This window comes from Canis lupus, chromosome 2, assembly GCF_003254725.2.
Source record: "Canis lupus dingo isolate Sandy chromosome 2, ASM325472v2, whole genome shotgun sequence".
NCBI lineage: Eukaryota > Metazoa > Chordata > Mammalia > Carnivora > Canidae > Canis > Canis lupus.
In genome coordinates, this window is record NC_064244.1 from 46,992,785 (window position 1) to 47,010,966 (window position 18,182).

The following is an 18,182-nucleotide window of genomic DNA, read 5'->3' on the forward strand; positions in this document are numbered from 1 at the left end:
TGGTTCTCTTTCTTTCTGTGTGCTTTGTGAATGATCTTGCTCAAATCTATGGCTTCTCTATTTCTTGTATCTTTGTAGCTTCCAAATCCAAGGCTTTGTTCCAGCCTGTCTGCCAAGCCTCTGCCTTCCTCCCTTCTGTTTGTGTGTTCGTGTATCTCGGGATCAGCACGGCTGCTCTCGTTGACATCACCACCCCTTCTTAAGTCCCAGCCGGTCCTGCCCTGGCTGACGTGTGGAGCTAAGATATGGGAGCTCATGGCTCTTGTAAACAGCTCTCCAAGTGATAGTATCATTGTTCACAACCAGGCAGATAAAAAAATGAAAGACAAAAACAACCTGAGTGACTCAATTTCTGCTATTTGTCAAGCCCTTATAGAAGAACATATTAGAATTGCCCCCAATTAAATCAGGCTGTTTTACAAATAAGCTAAAAATTAATTAGCTCACCGAGCATATAGATGTCTCCCATTCCACCCCTATTACCTGGTAACTTTGAAACTCTTAAGGCTTTTTGTTCTCAGAATGTGAACTTAGCCAGAATTTTTGGGCTAGAGTTTACCTGGTGGCACTGGAGCAAGAGCAGAAGATATAATCATTCCCAAGGTCAGGAAATAGCATGGCAGTCATCTTTCTTAAGAGTTTTGAAGTAAGACTAGTTTTCCTGTCAGGAAACCAAAGAATAAAACATCTTAAAATCAACTCTCAAGACACTTAACATCCGTTTTATACTCCAGGAAGATTTCAACCAGCTACAAGTGTATAATTTAAAAATTCAGCTTATTCAGCAGTGTGAATATGGAGAAGGTAATTGTATGTCACCAATTTAGAAACATCAATTGGAAGAGAAGTTATCCAAGCTCCCTCATGGTATTTAGGATAAGGTTAAAGAGAAGGAAACACGTTTTATAAATATGTGAAGAAAGGAGGCTAGGGTTATTTCTGTCCACTGTTTATATTTAATTGCCTCTTTTATTCTAACACTACACTATTGTTGCTATTTGAGGCTTAACTGCAACCTATGATAAACAAGGAAATGAACAAACCCCGCCTCTAAACTGTCCTACTGAAGTTGATTTCAAAAACTCTCCAATGGAGGTTCTTCCACAGAGGGAGAATCGTTGACTTTTTGTTGCCTGGATAAGCAATTTTAAAAATAAGCCTACCATCTGAAGGAACTCAAACTCAACAGTACCCTCCAAAGAAGATACTCATTGAAAGTGGAGTAGCTGATTTACCATTCCTCCTTCTGTAGACTGAACACAGATGGGACTTTAATCAAATATAATTTTAAGTGACACCAGCTATTAAAACGTTGCTCTGTGTGAAAGCAAGACTTTGTGACTGAACATATGAACAGTCATCTTCAGGCCTTCCATTCATTTTCTTTAAATTTCCAAAAACAGATTTTCCACAGCCTAGGAGAAGAACAGTCCTTAGCTGCCCAGGGACCACCATTAGCGGTACCAGCGAAGTAGTTCACTCTCCCATCTCGTTCAATCCCTGCTCTCTCTGGCACTGGTGACAATTAACTCTAATTGTAATGGCAGCCAGTCTGATGGAGACTCTGGGCTGTTAGGGATGGAGCTGAAACCACTATACACTCATTTCCCCAAAGACCATGGACCTTCAGGGGGTAATGACTTTGTGTCATTATATCCAGAGCCAAAATTCAGCTGATAGACTAAAGGTTAACAGTTCTACTTCCCATTACCCAGCAGCCCAGGCTTGTAGTTCCTATTCATGTTGTGGTAGTCTCAAATAAGTTCTGTGTCAAATTTCCTGCTTGAAGCTTGGAAGTCTTTCTCTTCAGTGAGAAACAGCAGCCCCCCGCCCCCCCCCCACCAGGAAAATAAGTTTTAGAATGGGTTAAACAAAAGAGGAGGGTACTCCAGAGCAAGGCTAAAAGATAATATAACATTTTTGATATATTTAAATGAGGAAAATAAAAACATAAATATATGGCAGTTCCAACAGGAAAAAAACTAAACAACCTTAGATACTTTTTCTCTGTTACAGCTTACATCACTAGCTAGAAAGACTGTAACATTTTTCTTTTGCATTTCTTTATGTAACCACCCTTACAATAGTATTATGTAAAACAGGCATAAACATATATGGCTTGTTTAAAACTAAGCATTTCGTTATAGTCCAGGGATTACGATCGAAAGTTGGTAAATGGATCTCTGGGACCACAGAAACCAGATTTTTTTTGGCTCCCATCAGACTCATTTCCAAACCCCGTAGGGGTTTATCAAGCTGGGTTTCAAGTGTCCTGATCCGTTCAGACTCCAATTAACTTGTGCTGTTATATCGGTTTTAATTCAAGTCTGTGTTGCTCATCTCCCAGCAAGAAGAAAATCAACATAGGAAGTGAGGTTAAATAAAGTGGTGGCTGGGAATTTGTTTAAAAAAAAAAAAAAAAAAAAAAAAAACCAACCACCCAGAAAGGTCCCCACAAGAAAGTTAAAACATTCTAAGTTTCTTTGACTATTACAAGCAGAATCTGATAATCGCACAGTGCCTGTGCTCAGGTGTGACAAGAACAGTAAACGTTCACCCGGTGGCTTTGATGGAATCAGGGATCATGCTTGGCAGGCCTGCTAGAGGCAAACAGTCTTTTACAGCACACGTCCAGGGACTGAAGAAGAACTTGGGAGGGCTGGTTTTCTTTACTGCCACCCTGTCCCCTTTTTCTGCCTTGTATTCACATTTTTTTCTCATTTCTATCCTATGAAGTCAACTCTGAAGCTGCTGAAAGAGGATTGACTTTTGTTTCCATCAGACACCTGGTCATCCTTAGCCACAATCAGCTTTATTTAAATCCACAGCTGGCTTCAAAAGGGAAAGCCAAGAGGGGCGAGAAAGAACAAGGAAAAGCATTAAACAGCACGCAGACAGTAGGTAGGCAACTTGGAAGTTTTTACAATGGGAGATTGATTCCCCAGCAGCCAGCTGAACAGGTACTCTAAAGGAGACCCAGGCTTGAGTCAATCATGAGTAGTGGAACAACTACACCTGGGCATGTACTTTAGCAAGTCTTAAACGATGTAGCCTCTGACTTCTTTCATGTTTATTACATTTCTTTTGTAGAAATCCTCATTACATTAAAAAAATTATTTTGTATGCATGGAAGTTTATAATTTTTCCATCCACGCTCTGATGTGATGATTTATAAGAAATATAAATATTTGATTCTTCAGACGACCAAGATATATTTCTCATAGATACTTGGTCTTCATTCACGGTCCCTAGCTGGTCCCTAGCTAGCAGTTCCCCAAACCCTTGAAACTTCCTAAGTGTTGAGAGCCCTAAAGGTATCTCTTGCTATGTTAATGAGGTGACTTTTGGAAAGCACCTGAGGATGGAGCTGGATTGCCAGTGGAGCCAATTAGGTGATTTCAGCCTTACACCCTGACCTCCAGGGATGGAGTTCAAGCATCAATGGCTAACGATTTAATGAATCTGGCCTATGTAACGAAGCCTCCATAAAAACACAAAAGGGCTGGGTTTGGAGAGTTTTCAGGTTAGAGAGCTTGTGGCATTTTGAGCCTGCCCAGCTAGGTCTGGAACCTTGCTTGGTGGTAGAAGCTCTCCACCCTGCTCAGATAATGGCAAGAATAGTATCGGTGCTTATGTGCCTACTTACTTGGTATTTTACTAAGCATTTTACTTGCCTTATCTCTATTTTCACAACAGTACTATAAGAAAATGTTTTCTGAGGCTGCTTATTGGTGAAATATCCAATCCCTTTGTTTAACTGGTAAGAAAACTGAGGATGACTGCCTCTATGTCACGTTTTAGCCAGTAAGTGATGGTATAGTGGGGACTCAATCCTAAGATTTCTAGTTCTAAAACCATTAATCCTTACCCAACACTGCTCTCAGAGCATATCTGAAGACCTACTTTATCTGATCATCAGATTCTTCAGTTTAACAAGGAGATTGGATGATATCATTACCCAGTTCTGAAATGATTTGATCAAGCCCTGCTAACTTAGTGGGGAGAAAAGGGTGCTCCTGAGCCCTTTCCCATCAGCTTACTGAAAACCCCGACAATTCCAAGATGTGGAACAGCAGCAGACAGCTCTAATCTCCATTAAGTGGGAGTTTAAGATCTACAACCAGATCTCAATCTTGTGGTTTGAACTCCAGATGTATTTGAATCAGTATATCCATGAACTTCTCATATATCTGATAAATCTTAGAATATCTGCCTTGCTATCTCAAAACAAGAACTCCTCCCTAGATTCTATGTGCCAGCTACAAGCCCTGTCTTTCTTTGCCCCTTGGAACAGGACTCCTTAGATGAGTGGTCTCAACTTGCTACCACTGTTGTCTCCCATTTGTTTCTCAGCCTACTCTAATTTGACTTTGACCCCATCAATCCAAAGAAATTTCTTTGTCAAGGTCACCCACAACCTCCTTGATATTCTTCATCTGGTCAGGCCTGAAAAAAACCTATAGCACCATGAGACAGAAGAACAGGTAAGAAAAAGCAGAATCTGTAAATCAGAACAACAATTTATGAACTATCTTTACTGAATCTCTTAAGCTAAGTGCAAAAGACAAATGCACATCATGAGACATACACATTCTTTAAATAGATGCACATTATTTTCCATAAACTCTTATTACCACAGAAGTTTCTTTGCCTTATACTTACTGTGTTAAGGAGTATGGGTAGTTTGGATTTTATTTAAACAAATGCACCCTCCAGTTTAACTGTTGGTACCGATCAGTCTAATATTTACTGAGGTTATATTAAATTTGTCAAGGCTACCTAAGCTAAATAAGATTCCAACATTTTGTAGCCATGGAGCTCATCTAAATTGTCTTATCTCCTCAGACTCAGGTAGGAAAACAGGTTAGAGCGTTAATGATTCACCTGCTGTTACACAGCTGGTCTTGGTAGACCTGGAACTAGAAGCCAAGTTTCAGAGTTCAAAGCCAGAGTCCTTCTGTAATATCATGATGCTTTGATATATTTCAAAACAGGAGTGGATTTGACAATGAGATATGCTTTTTATAAGTCAGTTAGTGATAACAAGATAATGCTTAAAAAGGAGAAATTTAAATCTCTAACTCACCTATTCCCAACCCAGCATATGTTTTGGCCACTTGGAAAGTAGTCCCCAGTCCTTTTTTAGATAGGTAAACTACAGTAATTGGGTTTGCAAATGTTTTACCGTCTTAAAAATTAGATTAACTCAAGGTTATACCATTAATAACCACTTTTATTCAACTGCATCCCAATAGGCTCTCATGAGTAGCTAGCAAATAAATGGCAGGTGGAATTAAAGCTAATGTACCAGGAATTTGGCCTAACATGTAGCGTGTTTTAGTGATGGCTGGCCTGCCATTTGTCTTCCCCAGTGGAAGTGGAATGTGTGCCTGTCAATGTCATCATAATATTCCACAACACAGTAGTTTATTGATGTACAAGAGGCAACTTAGATGTTTCTTAAGACACATTCTCATATTGCTTAGCTTTTCTAGTAAGCAAATTAAATATTGGCAGAGAATTTTTCTACGCCACAAAGTTTAGAAACCAATTTTCCTAGATATTCTTGTTTGGAAGACCAGTAAGAGACAAAGCTTTTCAACCAAATCCCAAGCATCTGGCCATGAGCCAGCTACTAGCAGATTGGACCACACTGGTAAGATGAAAAGATGCTTTCTTTAGACTGAAGAGATTAGTTGTATAAGTAAACTGAACTTCTTTTCTATTCACTTGAAACATGGCACTACACTTCGGATGGAGTTGGTATATCCTTGACCAAAATTTTGTTTTAGGTTCTGAAATTAGCAAAAACAGGAAGACAAGAAGAAAGCTACCCTACTCCATTCCCTGAAGACCAGAACAGCAGGTGTGCCTATTTTCAGAGGTAAGTGAAATATTTGCCAAATCATTTGGCACATACCAACTCAAAATGTGCCAAATTACCTGTCAAGGCTAAACAGCCTTTTTAAAAGAAAGATAAATGTCCTTCCATACATATTTGCATGGATCCACAGTGCCATCCAGTGGCTCATTATGTCGGTCACAAGTGTGCAGGGTTCCAATCGCCTCCTAGGGTTTCAATCCAGGCTGACCACCCTTGCCTTGGCATTGGCTTCTTTGGTACCCAGAGACTTTGGGGCTTGGTAAGGGGAAGTGGATGCATTTAAAATGAGCTGTGTTGGAGGAGTTGCTGTCAGGTTTGGGTACCCTGTCTGTGGTGTCCTGAGTGGGAGTAGCCTATAGGATTTTTCTGAAGAGCAAATGCCCATGTACCTTCTTCTATTGAATTTATACCAAGATTAACCTACTCAACACCCCCAGATCTCTGTTTTTAGTACATAGCCTTGCTAACTGTAGGGGACTGGGCCAGCCAGAGTATGGCAACGTATTCCATTATAATTCAACTTGGTAAACAGTCTTAAGCTTTTAATTATCCAATTTCTCTTTTAAAATGCCTTAGAAGGTTGAATTTCTTTTTTAAAAGAATACAAGGAGTTTTGAGCTATATAAGCTGATGAAAAGTAGAAAAAGAGGAAGGAAGGTAGCAAGTGAAGGAGGAAGGAAGAGCAAAGGGAGGGAAGAGTCAGACTTGATTATCTTTTGTTGAGACAACTCAAGGGTCATAGTGATACTACCTCTTCTATTATCAGTTTCCAGAAACGGGAGGGCAAACAGGGATTTTGAAAGGACAGTAGATCATATGGTGACAGCAGCAGCTGCATGTTACTGTTAAGAAATAGATTCCTTTTTAAGTAGTAGCTGTGCAATGATAAGCGTGGAGCTGGACCAATCAAATAACAGAACTCCTTTAAGCACACCTTCCAGGTTGGCTATGAAGAAGCAGAGCTTTCACTAAAGAAACAAGAATCTGAATAGGAATTGTTGATCAATACAAATAGGTTGATTCTCTTTCCATTGGCTTTCCCAGCATCTGCCTGCAATTGACAGACTTGTAATATGGTTCAGCTTCAAAATCTCTAAACTTGTCAGGCCAAATTTAGACATTTCAGTTTTGTCCCTTCTTTAGCGTTTGAAAAAAATCCCATGAAGAAAATGTGAGCTGCTCTGATGAGCAGGCTGTTTCCTTCCCAAGTAAATTTAATTCATATGGTTCCAATCATAGTAGACCTAGGTAAGCCATATCCACTGGGGGCTATACCCTTAATTTTCCACTTGCTATTTAATCTTACTTGGTTTTAGTACATCATTTAAATAGAAATGAAGGAATCTTAGAAATCCTCAATGAGGCTGATAACCCCAATTTAAAGATACAGATACGCCCATTTTCCAGTTGACATCTTCTAAGTGAGTGCAAGTTTAAGGCCTAGAGTAAGAAGACCTAATAGAGTCAGTTTCTTTGACATTTTTAACAGTAAAGCAATATCTCCAAGTTTGGTATCAACAAATACATGATCTAAGAGCTTGGTGAAAAGATAGGAATAATGTAATTACATTGGCTTCCCCTCTTGGTACATTCCAGGAGTGGGTATGGAATCTTCAGTGATAAAATGACCTTCCCATTTGTTTTGTGGAAATAGGAGATTCTAGATTGCCTCGCTCTGCTTTTCCCTGATGTCCATAGTGACATAGTTAGACTGACTCATTTAGACTTTGAATCCTTGTGGTGGGAAACTTGTGGTTTTCTGGATTCTTACATCTGAACTAGAGAAAGTCTTTTTTAAAAAGTTGAGGGGTATAGTTTGTGACCAGATATTTGGGAGAATGATATTACATGAATGTATTCTGAAGAGCAGAACCTCAGTTGGGAAGAGACATGGGAAAATTTTCTAAAGAAACTATGATTAGGCTACTGGCTGCCAAGAATATCTTGGTTAGCAGGTTGCAAATGATTCCATATTGGAAGAAGATTTCCTGAAGTTTCAGCCATAGGAGAGAATGATGGTGGTTAGCAAAAAATAGAGGGCCCTTAAAGTGACAATTGAGATCTTGTATTCTACTTGAGAGTCTTTGAACATATGTAGATACACGAAAGATTACTTGAGTACTAATAGTACAAATACCACTCTAACCAGCTCAAAATAAAAGACAAAAACAGAAATCAGAAAGACCATTCAATGTTGATAGGTGTCATCTGGCAATCACAGATACCCATAGGCATAAAGTGAAGCCCAATTGGGCTTCATGGGGCTGGAAGCTTGGGATCCAAGAGTCAGAAACTGAGATCCCAAGATCTCTCTCCCTGTCTTTCCCAATCAGTATATATTTATGGAAACCTATCCAAGAATCAAACATAAAAGGGTTCCATTCCTGTAGAATCTGGCATTCTAGTCTGTCTCTTTTTCTCCCACATCTCTAAACCTCACTGCCATCTGCTGTTCCATGTCTTAACAGATGAACTTCCCTGATTTAATCTCAAGTACCCTATATCTTCAACAGGAATGGACTTTGGCTTACTGTATTACAGAATCTGCTTCTGATTGTTGATTACTTTCAGCTTGTAGAGTGTACCAACTAAAACATTATAATTAGCTATTTCATGGATTAGCTGGCTTTGGACTGGAGGTCATCCTTGATCAAGGTTATGAGGTACAAGTGTTGGTAGCCCAGGCTGATCTCTTGATCCAAAGTCATTAATGGATCCAGTTATTAATGGAATCATTAACACATAAAGTTCTTAGAAAAATGGACCATTGTTGAAGGGGGAAATGTCAACATATCTATGAGTAGATTATATATTTTATTTCTCTTCATTTATACAAACTTGCTTTGCTAAACATTAGGATATGTCCCTGGTTAAATCTTCCTTTGGTATCACCAATTTTAAGATGATAGGATCAATTTCTGCCAAAATTTCTATCATTTTAATGTCACTAGCCAGTCTTTGTTGGTTAAAATTGGGAGTTAAGTAGAAATTTCCCTTGTTGGTGCCTTTAACTTCTAAACTATGAAATTATCTACAAGACAAGGGAACAATTGGCCAGGTAGGTCCTCTGCTTTTAGCAGAATGGTGCTTCTAGCATATGTCTGGCTAGAGTAAGAAGAATGTGAGCCATCTTCAGCCTATGGCAAATTTGAGGAAAACATCATCCATATTATAGACTGAGATTTTAGGACTCTATGCCTAGTTTTGAGGTTACAGCAATGGTATATGATCAGATATTAAATTTGATTTCTCCTTCCTCTTATTCTGTGGGAAATGTTCTTTGGGTCAAAATTAAGTAATCATCAATTTTGCATTGAGAACTTTGCAGAAGATCTGGTAATGCGTTCATCCTTTAGATGCCATATTCAGGACAAACCTTTATAAGTATGTGTAGTATGTGCATCTTGTTGGCTATAATGAAGGCTGAACTAGATCATTCTGAAGTGAAAGTAGATGACATTTAGGGAGCAGAATCACAGACAACTGCCATCAAGCTCTTAAATATTATGGATCTTTTATTTCAACTTCACAAATACTGGCACATAGACATCCACCATGACGATCAACTTGTCACATTGGTACAGCTGTTACACATCTGTCAGATGTCAGGCAGAATAATTTCTTCATCAGATTTGTCAGAATAGTAAATAATCTGTTGCTGGTGACAGTAGAACCTGCCTTTGCGTGGAAAAGTATGGGCTCACCAGAAGACCACTAATAATCTGGGCAAGTTTAGGACCTTTGAAACAAATTATTTGTCCTACTGATAGTATTATTCTTGAGCAGGTAAGTCTCTAGAGGACTGAATTGAGAACCTTTTCCCATAAAATATGTGTTTCAAAATACCTGCTTTTGCTCAAAAGGATAGAACTTATTTTTCTTATGATTTTATCAGCCATAACCAACTGTAGTTTTAAAAGAGCTTTCCAAGTAGCTCCTACAGGAATGATCTCATTGAGTCTCCACAATAACCCTGTGAGAGCACTTTTTACTGTCATGATTCAGTATATGAAGATACTGAAAGGCTTGAGAAATTAAATGACTTTCTCAAAGTCCTATGCCTTGTTTGTATGCAAAATAATTAGAACTCCTTCTAGGTGTTCTCACTCTTCACCCAATACTTCACCACAATATTGCATTTTCTGTCCTGTAACATTAAGCAAATCTCACTTAATAGTTCCTCTTGGTCCAAAATGGCTGCCCCAGCTCCTGCCTTCTCATTTGCTTCTCAGCCATAAAAGCAGGGTAGATCTGCTTACCTTCCATAGGTTAAAATTCAGCTACCTGGCCACACAGCAGTTAGGTAACCCATAAAATGTACCGTGTGTGTGTGTGTGTGTACAGCCATGGGCCCTGCTAAAATTCAGGGGAGTCTATTAGAAGAAGAATAAGTTTGAGGAAAAAAATTAAGAGTCTGTTACACAGTATCCAAAGAGAATGCCAAGCGAAAATGGCCTCCTGGTGAGTCTAATCTGGTGTGATAGAATTTTAAGAGTAGTGTTTTCTGGGATTTGTATGAGGTCTTCTAAATGATTCCTGGAAAGACCAGGCAATTGCTTTCCTGAACTACTCGGTTTCCAAAGAATTTTAGTATACACGGTTGTATAGCTATTTGGAATTTAAAAAATTATATATCCCAAACATTCCATAAACATTTAAGTGAAGCACATGATCTGATTTTAATATAGAATGAACAGGTTCATATTACTGGGAGGGGCAGGGCCAGGCGAAGAAGTGGACGTTGTGCCCATATCCATTTCAGAACAAAATCAAGAGCTTTAGTTCTCTAACATTTTTTCATACCTCTGATCTCCTGTTCCCCCACAATGTTGGATCTTGAAGCTCTTGCTCTTGGTACTCACTGGGAAACAAAGGTGTATCAGAGGACCTTCAACATTCTTCCATTGGTAGGGCAGTTTTGAAAGAGAAATTCAGGAGGCCCAAAGAGAATGCCTAATGAATGATGAGGGGCCAAGAAAGGTGGAAGCTGAGGAAAGAATCTATTTTGTGAAAGAACTGAGCACAAGGAGGGGAAGTGCACAGCTCACCATGATGGATGATATGACATTTTTTTCCCCGGGTTTCTTTCACCTTTCTGCAGGATTTTAGTTTCTCTCAGTTCAACTTAAATTCACTCCCCCTCTCATTGCAATTGCTGTCTTCTATTCAGAATACATTGAATAATCTCACCTTGCATCTTTTCAATAGGTCTTTCCTGGTACCCCTTTCATGGCAACTTTGTATGTGTGTGTACATGTATAAAAAAATCTTAATGATGTGTCCTCTGGAATCATTCAGAGTCGAGAATGTTGTGTTCCTTTTGGGGGGAGTTTCTCGGGCAGCCCCAGTGACAAAGCAGAGGAGCAGTGGGTGAGAAGAAATTCCTCCTGCTTCACCAACCAGAGCCCTGGCCTGCCATTTCACAAAGCCTTGCCTTTCTCACTCAGCAGAGTTAAGCAACAGCCCCCCAGGGCAATCTTGTAATTATACACAGCTCTGCTCTTACAAGGCAGTATGCAGATTGAGATCATTTATCAACTCTTCACTTACCTAGGATGATTATTTTAAATACAGTAAAATTTGCTACCAGAAAAAAAACACAAAAAAACAAAAAACCCACACACACAAAAACCGAATTGTTCCTCCCACTGAATTCATTTCGTCTGAATAAGAGTATATTTGAGTAAAGAGCTCAGCATCCAGACAGAAATAAGTCCTTTTCAATAGCCCTGTCTTTCTTATTCCAGAGCATAGATATTTGTTTCTGATGTGTTATTGATGAAACACCCTAGCTCTGGAATGCCTTAGAACCTCCTGTCTCCTGAGTTTCAGATATACTAGAAAGTGCATTGCTTCATCCACCATGAATAATGATGCAAGCAAGAAAGCATCTTTATAGACCATAGAGCTTACATGCTTAAAGATCATGTATGCCAGTTCATGAGATTACATACATCCCAGATCAGGTGAGCTGGGAGTTAAGACCCCCTCATCCCAGGCTTGGGACCCAAGTCCCCCCATGACTGCTGGCTTCCATTGTGGCTTTTTCTTGTAGAATGACACAAAGTGATGTGTTCTTGCCAAGGATCTTGGGGTACTGACTTTCTCTGGTTGCTCATTTTCTAGTTCAACTTACCATAGTGGTCCAACCCTAGGAATAGGCCTCTAGCTTTGGGTCTTCTCCTTAGTTTTTCTATTTAGTCCCTGGTCCCCTGTAAGATAGGACCATACTGAAACCTTCCCTTGTTAGAAAACCAGGATGCTTTTTCCTGTCAATGTTCTAAGGCTGGAGTCATGCCACTCAAACACAGATTCCCAAAGAACAATGGCCCAGTCTTTTAGGTATGGAACCTCAATTGGTATAAGAAGGACAATAGTTGATATTTGCTGAATGTACATACCATAGAATTTGTTCTGTTGGTAACAGAGGGTCCCATGTGTGTTGGTTTTAATCTTAACGTACCTTAAATATAAGTAATATTGCGGTCAGGTGGTGTCCTCTGTGCATTTAATTTAGGCTAATTCAAGTATACATGCTCTCTCAAAAACTAAAATATATAAGAAGACATTATCTGTACATAATTTTTTTTGTAAATTTATTTATTGGTGTTCAATTTGCCAACATATAGAATAACACCCAATGCTCATCCCATCAGGTGCCCCCTTCAGTGCCCGTCACCCAGTCACCCCCACCCCCTGCCCACCTCCCCTTTCCCCACCCCTAGTTCGTTTCCCAGAGTTAGGAGTCTCTCATGTTCTGTACATAATTCTTAAATATTCTATTAACTCTATGTACTTTGATGTATTCTTTGTATTATATATTTATAAACATGTATTCCGTTATATTAAAACCATAGGCCTAGTACTAACTATTCCTAAATAACTCCTGCATTTCTAGGCAGCCTTTTTGGACTGTCTACTGAGCTATGTCAAGACCCCACCCCACTTAACCTGGGCCACCAGGCAAATATCCTCAAGTTCTTGCTCATATATTTTCCTACCAAATTCATAGCATGATGGTTGCATGATGGCTGAGGAACCAGATGACCATATACCAGCAAGACCATCATCTTATTTGATCCTCCAAGTAAAGTGGTGAAAGATACTTAGATCAGTTAGACACCACCTTTTTAAGTGGCTCTAAGCAGAGGGAAATGGTCAGAATTTTGCAGCTAACTATAAACAGGCACTATTTGAATGCTTTACATGGAGATCCAGACATTTTTTTTTTATTATTTTTAGGATTTTATTTATTTATTCACAAAAGACAGAGAGAGAGGCAGAGACACAGGCAGAGAGAGAAGCAGGCTCCGTGCAGGGAGCCCGATGTGGGACTCCATCCCAAGCCTCTGGGGTCACACTCTGAGCTGAAGGAAGACACGCAACCACTGAGCCCCCCAAGCATCCCGGGAGATCCAGAATATTAATGACTCCTAACTTCATTCTGTTCTAGATTCTTATCCTAGCTACACCTAGAACTAATTGTCATGAGTTTGAGCAAATCACCTAACCTTTCTAGAACTCATTTTCCATTCCTGTGTACTGAGGTGGTTGAACCAGAGGATCTTTCTTGTCCCTTTCAGGTCTAACACCTTGTAGTTCTTTCCACAAAACAATTTTTTCCACTAGGCATCTGGCTTCTGTCCTTGCCCTAACTCAGGCCAAACGCTTTCTAGAGAGCTTTAGTGCATGACTTGTTGGGGAAGTCTTCCAGCCAGCCTTGGTGGTGGTTCCACACCACATCCTCCTGTGCTCCTGGTAACATCAGGGGTCTCCCACACTGTAGCGAGCCCTGTCTGGAATGAAAGCTTTAGTGGGCGTCACTGAAGAAAATGACCTCTTCCCTGTCAAGCACAGTGGCATGTGTTTTTGTATATTTTGATTCATTTATTTCACATCTCTTTACATAAATCCAAAAGAGAGAAAGAGGGAGGAAAAGAAGTCATACCACAGAAAGATTAAATGTTACAGAAGGTCAGTTTGAGTTTGCTTCTGGGTATAAGAGAGCTTCACAATGGAAAAATTATGATAGATGTGTCTAACATTTCATCTGTAAAAAACTCAGACTACTTGAGGCAAGGGGTACCACACACAGAGCTCTTGCATGTGGGCTTCCTCTTCTGTAACTCACACCCGGGGAACGTGGGTGAATCTGAAAACAAAACTTGATAGGACCATTTACTTGATCTTTGCATTCAAGCTACTCTGGGACCAGATGTTTTCTGACTTCTCTGAACTAACACATTTCATCAAACTGACTTGATGTGTGGCTTTCCCCAGCCGTTAGCAGACCATCTCCTGGGACTGCCTAAAAGCAGATTACCCTCATGCTCCTTTTGCATCCAGATGAAATCTAGTTCAAGAAAACAGCAGGGCAGCTCGCTTTAAAAGGGAAAAGTAAAGAGATTTTACCAGAGAGCAACCAGCTCTATAAGGAGCAGAGGAGAAAAGGAGGGATTTGGCCACTGCTTTGACGGACTCTAAGTGACTCCTCAGGACTAAGAGGCCAGTCAGCCACCTGCTGCACACAGTGTCCAGTTGCCCTGGCAACTCCCCCCATGATCCTTCTGGATGCCTCTCTCCTTTCTCAACCTCTTAGAGGCTGAAAATCCTTTCTCTTTCTCCCTGCTCCCACTCTTCCAGGGCACTGCCTACTGGTAGACTCACAGCTATTACAACAGCCTCTTCTGGACTGTAAGTTCCTTGAGAACAGAGATTGGGAATCCCCAGATAACTACTAACTAAATATAAGTTAATATAGACATGTATAATTTTTTTAAAAATGTATCTACGTATTAATATGTATAATTGCCTAGTGCCTGGAACACAGTAAGGACTTGATCACTATTTGGTAAAACAAAAAATGGAGGGATAAGTGAAACATGCACTCAGTTTCTGAGCTCCTTGCTATTCTCCCATTCTATGTGCTTTTGTTTTTCCTTATTATTGAAAAGAATAATATTATTCCATTTATTTGAAAGGAAAAAATCCTAAAGTCTCATCAGCTCAGGCTGGCATAACAAAATACCTGAGACTGGGGGCTTCAACATGGACAATGATTTTCTCACCATTTTGGAAGCTGGCAGTCCACAATCACTGTGCCAGCATGGTTGGGTTGTGGTGAAGTTCCTCTTCCGGGTTTAGAGAGGGCCACCTTGCTACGTGCTCACAGGCCGTTCCCTGTCTGCCTTCGGTGGGAAACAGAGCTGGTTTGAATCTCTTCTTAGAAGGTGCACTAATCCCATGATGGGGGGGCTCCACCCTCATGACTCTTCAAACCTAATTGCCTCCCAAAGACTCCATCTCCAAATACCATCATGTTGGCAGTTAGGACTTCAATATATGAATTTTCCAGAGGGGAGCGATGTACCACACACATAGATACTCTGTTTTTAACGTCCCAGCTAGCCTCCGCCATATGTAGTAGTAGTAGCCTCTAGCCTCATTGCCACTTCCCTTCTTTTGCTCCCCCACTGCTCATCTCTTGCATTTGAGGAGTGCAAATAGAATACGTGGGGAGGGGCTAGCGCACCTCCCTCCCCTGCATGCTCTGTGCAGCAATTACCTTCTTGAGAGTATCTCTCCACTAGCAGATTAGAAGTTCAAAAAAACTCCGCTCATTGCTGACCTGAATAGAATTGTGGCAGCTGATAAGGCAAGGCATCTATGGGGTCTGCAGCTGGAGGCTGGTAAGGGAAGGGCTGGGAGCTGGTTCTGGTTCCCAGCATCCCTGGGCACACAATCTGGTAGATTATTGACAATGCTGAGTGATGTGGTTGGCATTTATTAGTTTTCAATAGCTGCTATAAAATGAACTTCACGCCATCTGCAAAATTAGGATTCAGAAGCGGCCCTGGATATTAAAATATCTATGGCTGCCCCTGCTATTATATAAAATTTTACATTTTATCAGCTCCCCATGAGACTAGGAGTATAAATTAAGATACATATTTAGAAGGCAGTAAATAAACTTAGGAAAGCAGCAGTACAATTAATGAATGGACAGAAAATTGCATATGGGAGGAGAAATAGTTTTTCTACATAGAGAGAAGCTAAAAAGGATTTAAACTTTCTCCTGTCACTATCATTAACACAGTAATAGCAAAAATAATATACTAAAATTCATAAGAAAGTTTTTTAGTAAAATGGACAAACAACTCTGTAACAGATCCAGCAAGTGATAGACTTCTCCCATCCAGTTGGTCTATAGAACTTGTCTCAGAAGGATCCTATAGTATTCTCTCCAAAAGAGCAAATGTTTTAATCAAAAGAATTCTATAGCAGCCGCTCCAAACCCTTATTCTAATGCCACCCAATTTTTTTTTTAGCATAATTACTCTACGTGTCACTTTCTCTTTGCCCTACATTCCTACTGAAGACCCAATCACAGCGTGATTCAAGGATGCAGTAGTAAATCAGGGCAATCACTATCTCTACAAAGTGGCAGGCAGGTATGACTCAGAGACTGATCCTAGACAATCACCCATTGAATGAGTGGTACTCACTCTGGTAGTGGCCCTCAGGCAAGACTGCTGGTAAAGGGACAAGCCCCTGGCTCTGGTAAGATTTCCAGGAAACTATAGTTCTTGCATTTGTCTGGAAAGTTCCCTCCCACATCCCTCCTTCTTCATGCCGTTAGAAATACACAGAAAAAATGTCTCTCATCTTTTCTAGCAAGGAAATGCTGTGTCAACCCATATTTATTTATGAAGTCTGTGATCAGGTCTGTGCCTCAGAGCGAGTGGGTGTCAGAGTATGCTTCTGACAGTAATCAGTCTTCCCTCTGCCCCACCAGGCTGGCCCTCACAACCAAGTCGGAGTCAGACATGCATGGGGAGAGGAAGCGGTGGGTTACAAAGACGAATATTTTCATGTCGTGGCTGCCCAGGATGAGGCTACCACTCATGCCCTCACTCCCACTCCCAAACTGCTCTTGACTTCCACTGCACTTCTACATCAATCAAGTCTGGCCTGGGGACGCAGGGCTCTCTGGATGAGTCTTTGAAATGCTGCTTGTACTAATGGTGGTCAGAGCCTTAGGAGGCCATTCCCTGAAGTATCACTGAACTGAAACATAATCCAAAAGATAGAAAAGGCTTTGGCCTACTGCTTTATATTAGAACAAAAATAATCATGGTAATAGCTTGCCTTCTCCTTGATACCTTTCATTCAGTAATATCAAGCAATTTGTACGCAAGTAATTAAGAAAACACTCCTTTGTGGTAAGTTGCCAATTTAGCTCCCATTTTAAGGAGAGACAGAAAGAAGCTTAATGATTTGCCCCAGGGGAGACCCAGAGTAGGTAGCAACAGCATTGGGTATGCAGTGATTTGTGGCATAAGATCTCTCCCTATTTGTCTCTAATCCCCAATATTGGGCTCACAAAATTGCTTCGGAGCAGAGTTGGCCTTCAGTCTCTTGGGTGGTGTTGCTGTGTTCTATTCAAGAGCCGCCTGGTTCTGGTACGGAGGCAGCTGCATTTCATAGCTGTTGGTGAATATTTTCGTACTCTCCTTTCATCACATGATGTATATCATTCCCCTCGCTGGCATTTCCAATCACTGAGAGCAGCAGAACCACGGAATGAATTGGAGCACTGTAATTTCTCCCCCTCATTGATTTGGGGGAAGGGAGGGAGGGGGTGAGGAGGGGCACCAGGAAGGTGGAATGGTCTTTCAAATTTCCCAACCGCAGCACCATCCTATGTTACTTGTACCACTGTACCACGGAACTGCTTATACAAGCTTTCTCTCTTGTATTTGCCTGTCTTCCGCCAGTCTCCTTAGCTGGCCCACACTGCTTCTTCCCTTGAAAAACTGGAGTCTTCAGAGACCCAGTGGATGGTTGGGGGCAGGCGGGGGGAGAGGGGTGCCAGGATCCTTAGTAACCAGAGTGCAGGGCACCAGCCTCGGCCTGCCTGTGCTCTTGCTTCCTCCTGCTCATGAGCTCTGCTGTTGGTCAGAAAGTAGTTTTGAATGGAGAGTAGGAAATGCCATTTGGTATTAGAGAAGGCATCGTTTGATGGTAGTGGTCATTATTCGTAATTAGCCTTTTCATGTTGAAATGCTGGGTATGGAGGCTGCTGTTGCTGCTGCAAGATACGTCATTAAATTTCTATCTCGTTCATGTGAAATTTAAGCTGACAAAGGGGAAAAGATGAGATTGCTTTTAAACGCATTTTTCACTCTGAGGCCGACCACGAACTTGGAGGATTTGGAGTGGAGGTGTAAAAATTCTTGGTGAAATAGACAGAACTTGGAGGTAGAAGATAGAATTTATAACTGCTATTAAAATGGTT

At 40.7% G+C, this 18,182-nt stretch overlaps 1 long non-coding RNA gene across 44 annotated transcripts in view; it reads left to right on the forward strand.

Moving 5' to 3' along the window:
• LOC112660539 (uncharacterized) overlaps window positions 1–18,182 on the forward strand; it is a 270,043-nt gene that overhangs the window by 23,035 nt on the left and 228,826 nt on the right. For 37 of the 44 annotated variants that reach the window (XR_007406630.1, XR_007406653.1, XR_007406657.1 and 34 more), the window contains 3 exons: window positions 2,737–2,901; window positions 4,354–4,484; window positions 5,793–5,884. This is a non-coding gene — a long non-coding RNA (uncharacterized LOC112660539). Of the gene's footprint in view, window positions 1–2,736; window positions 2,902–4,294; window positions 4,485–5,792; window positions 5,885–18,182 lie in introns of all 44 variants that reach the window. The other 7 variants (XR_007406663.1, XR_007406625.1, XR_007406670.1 and 4 more) reach the window with 4 other exon arrangements.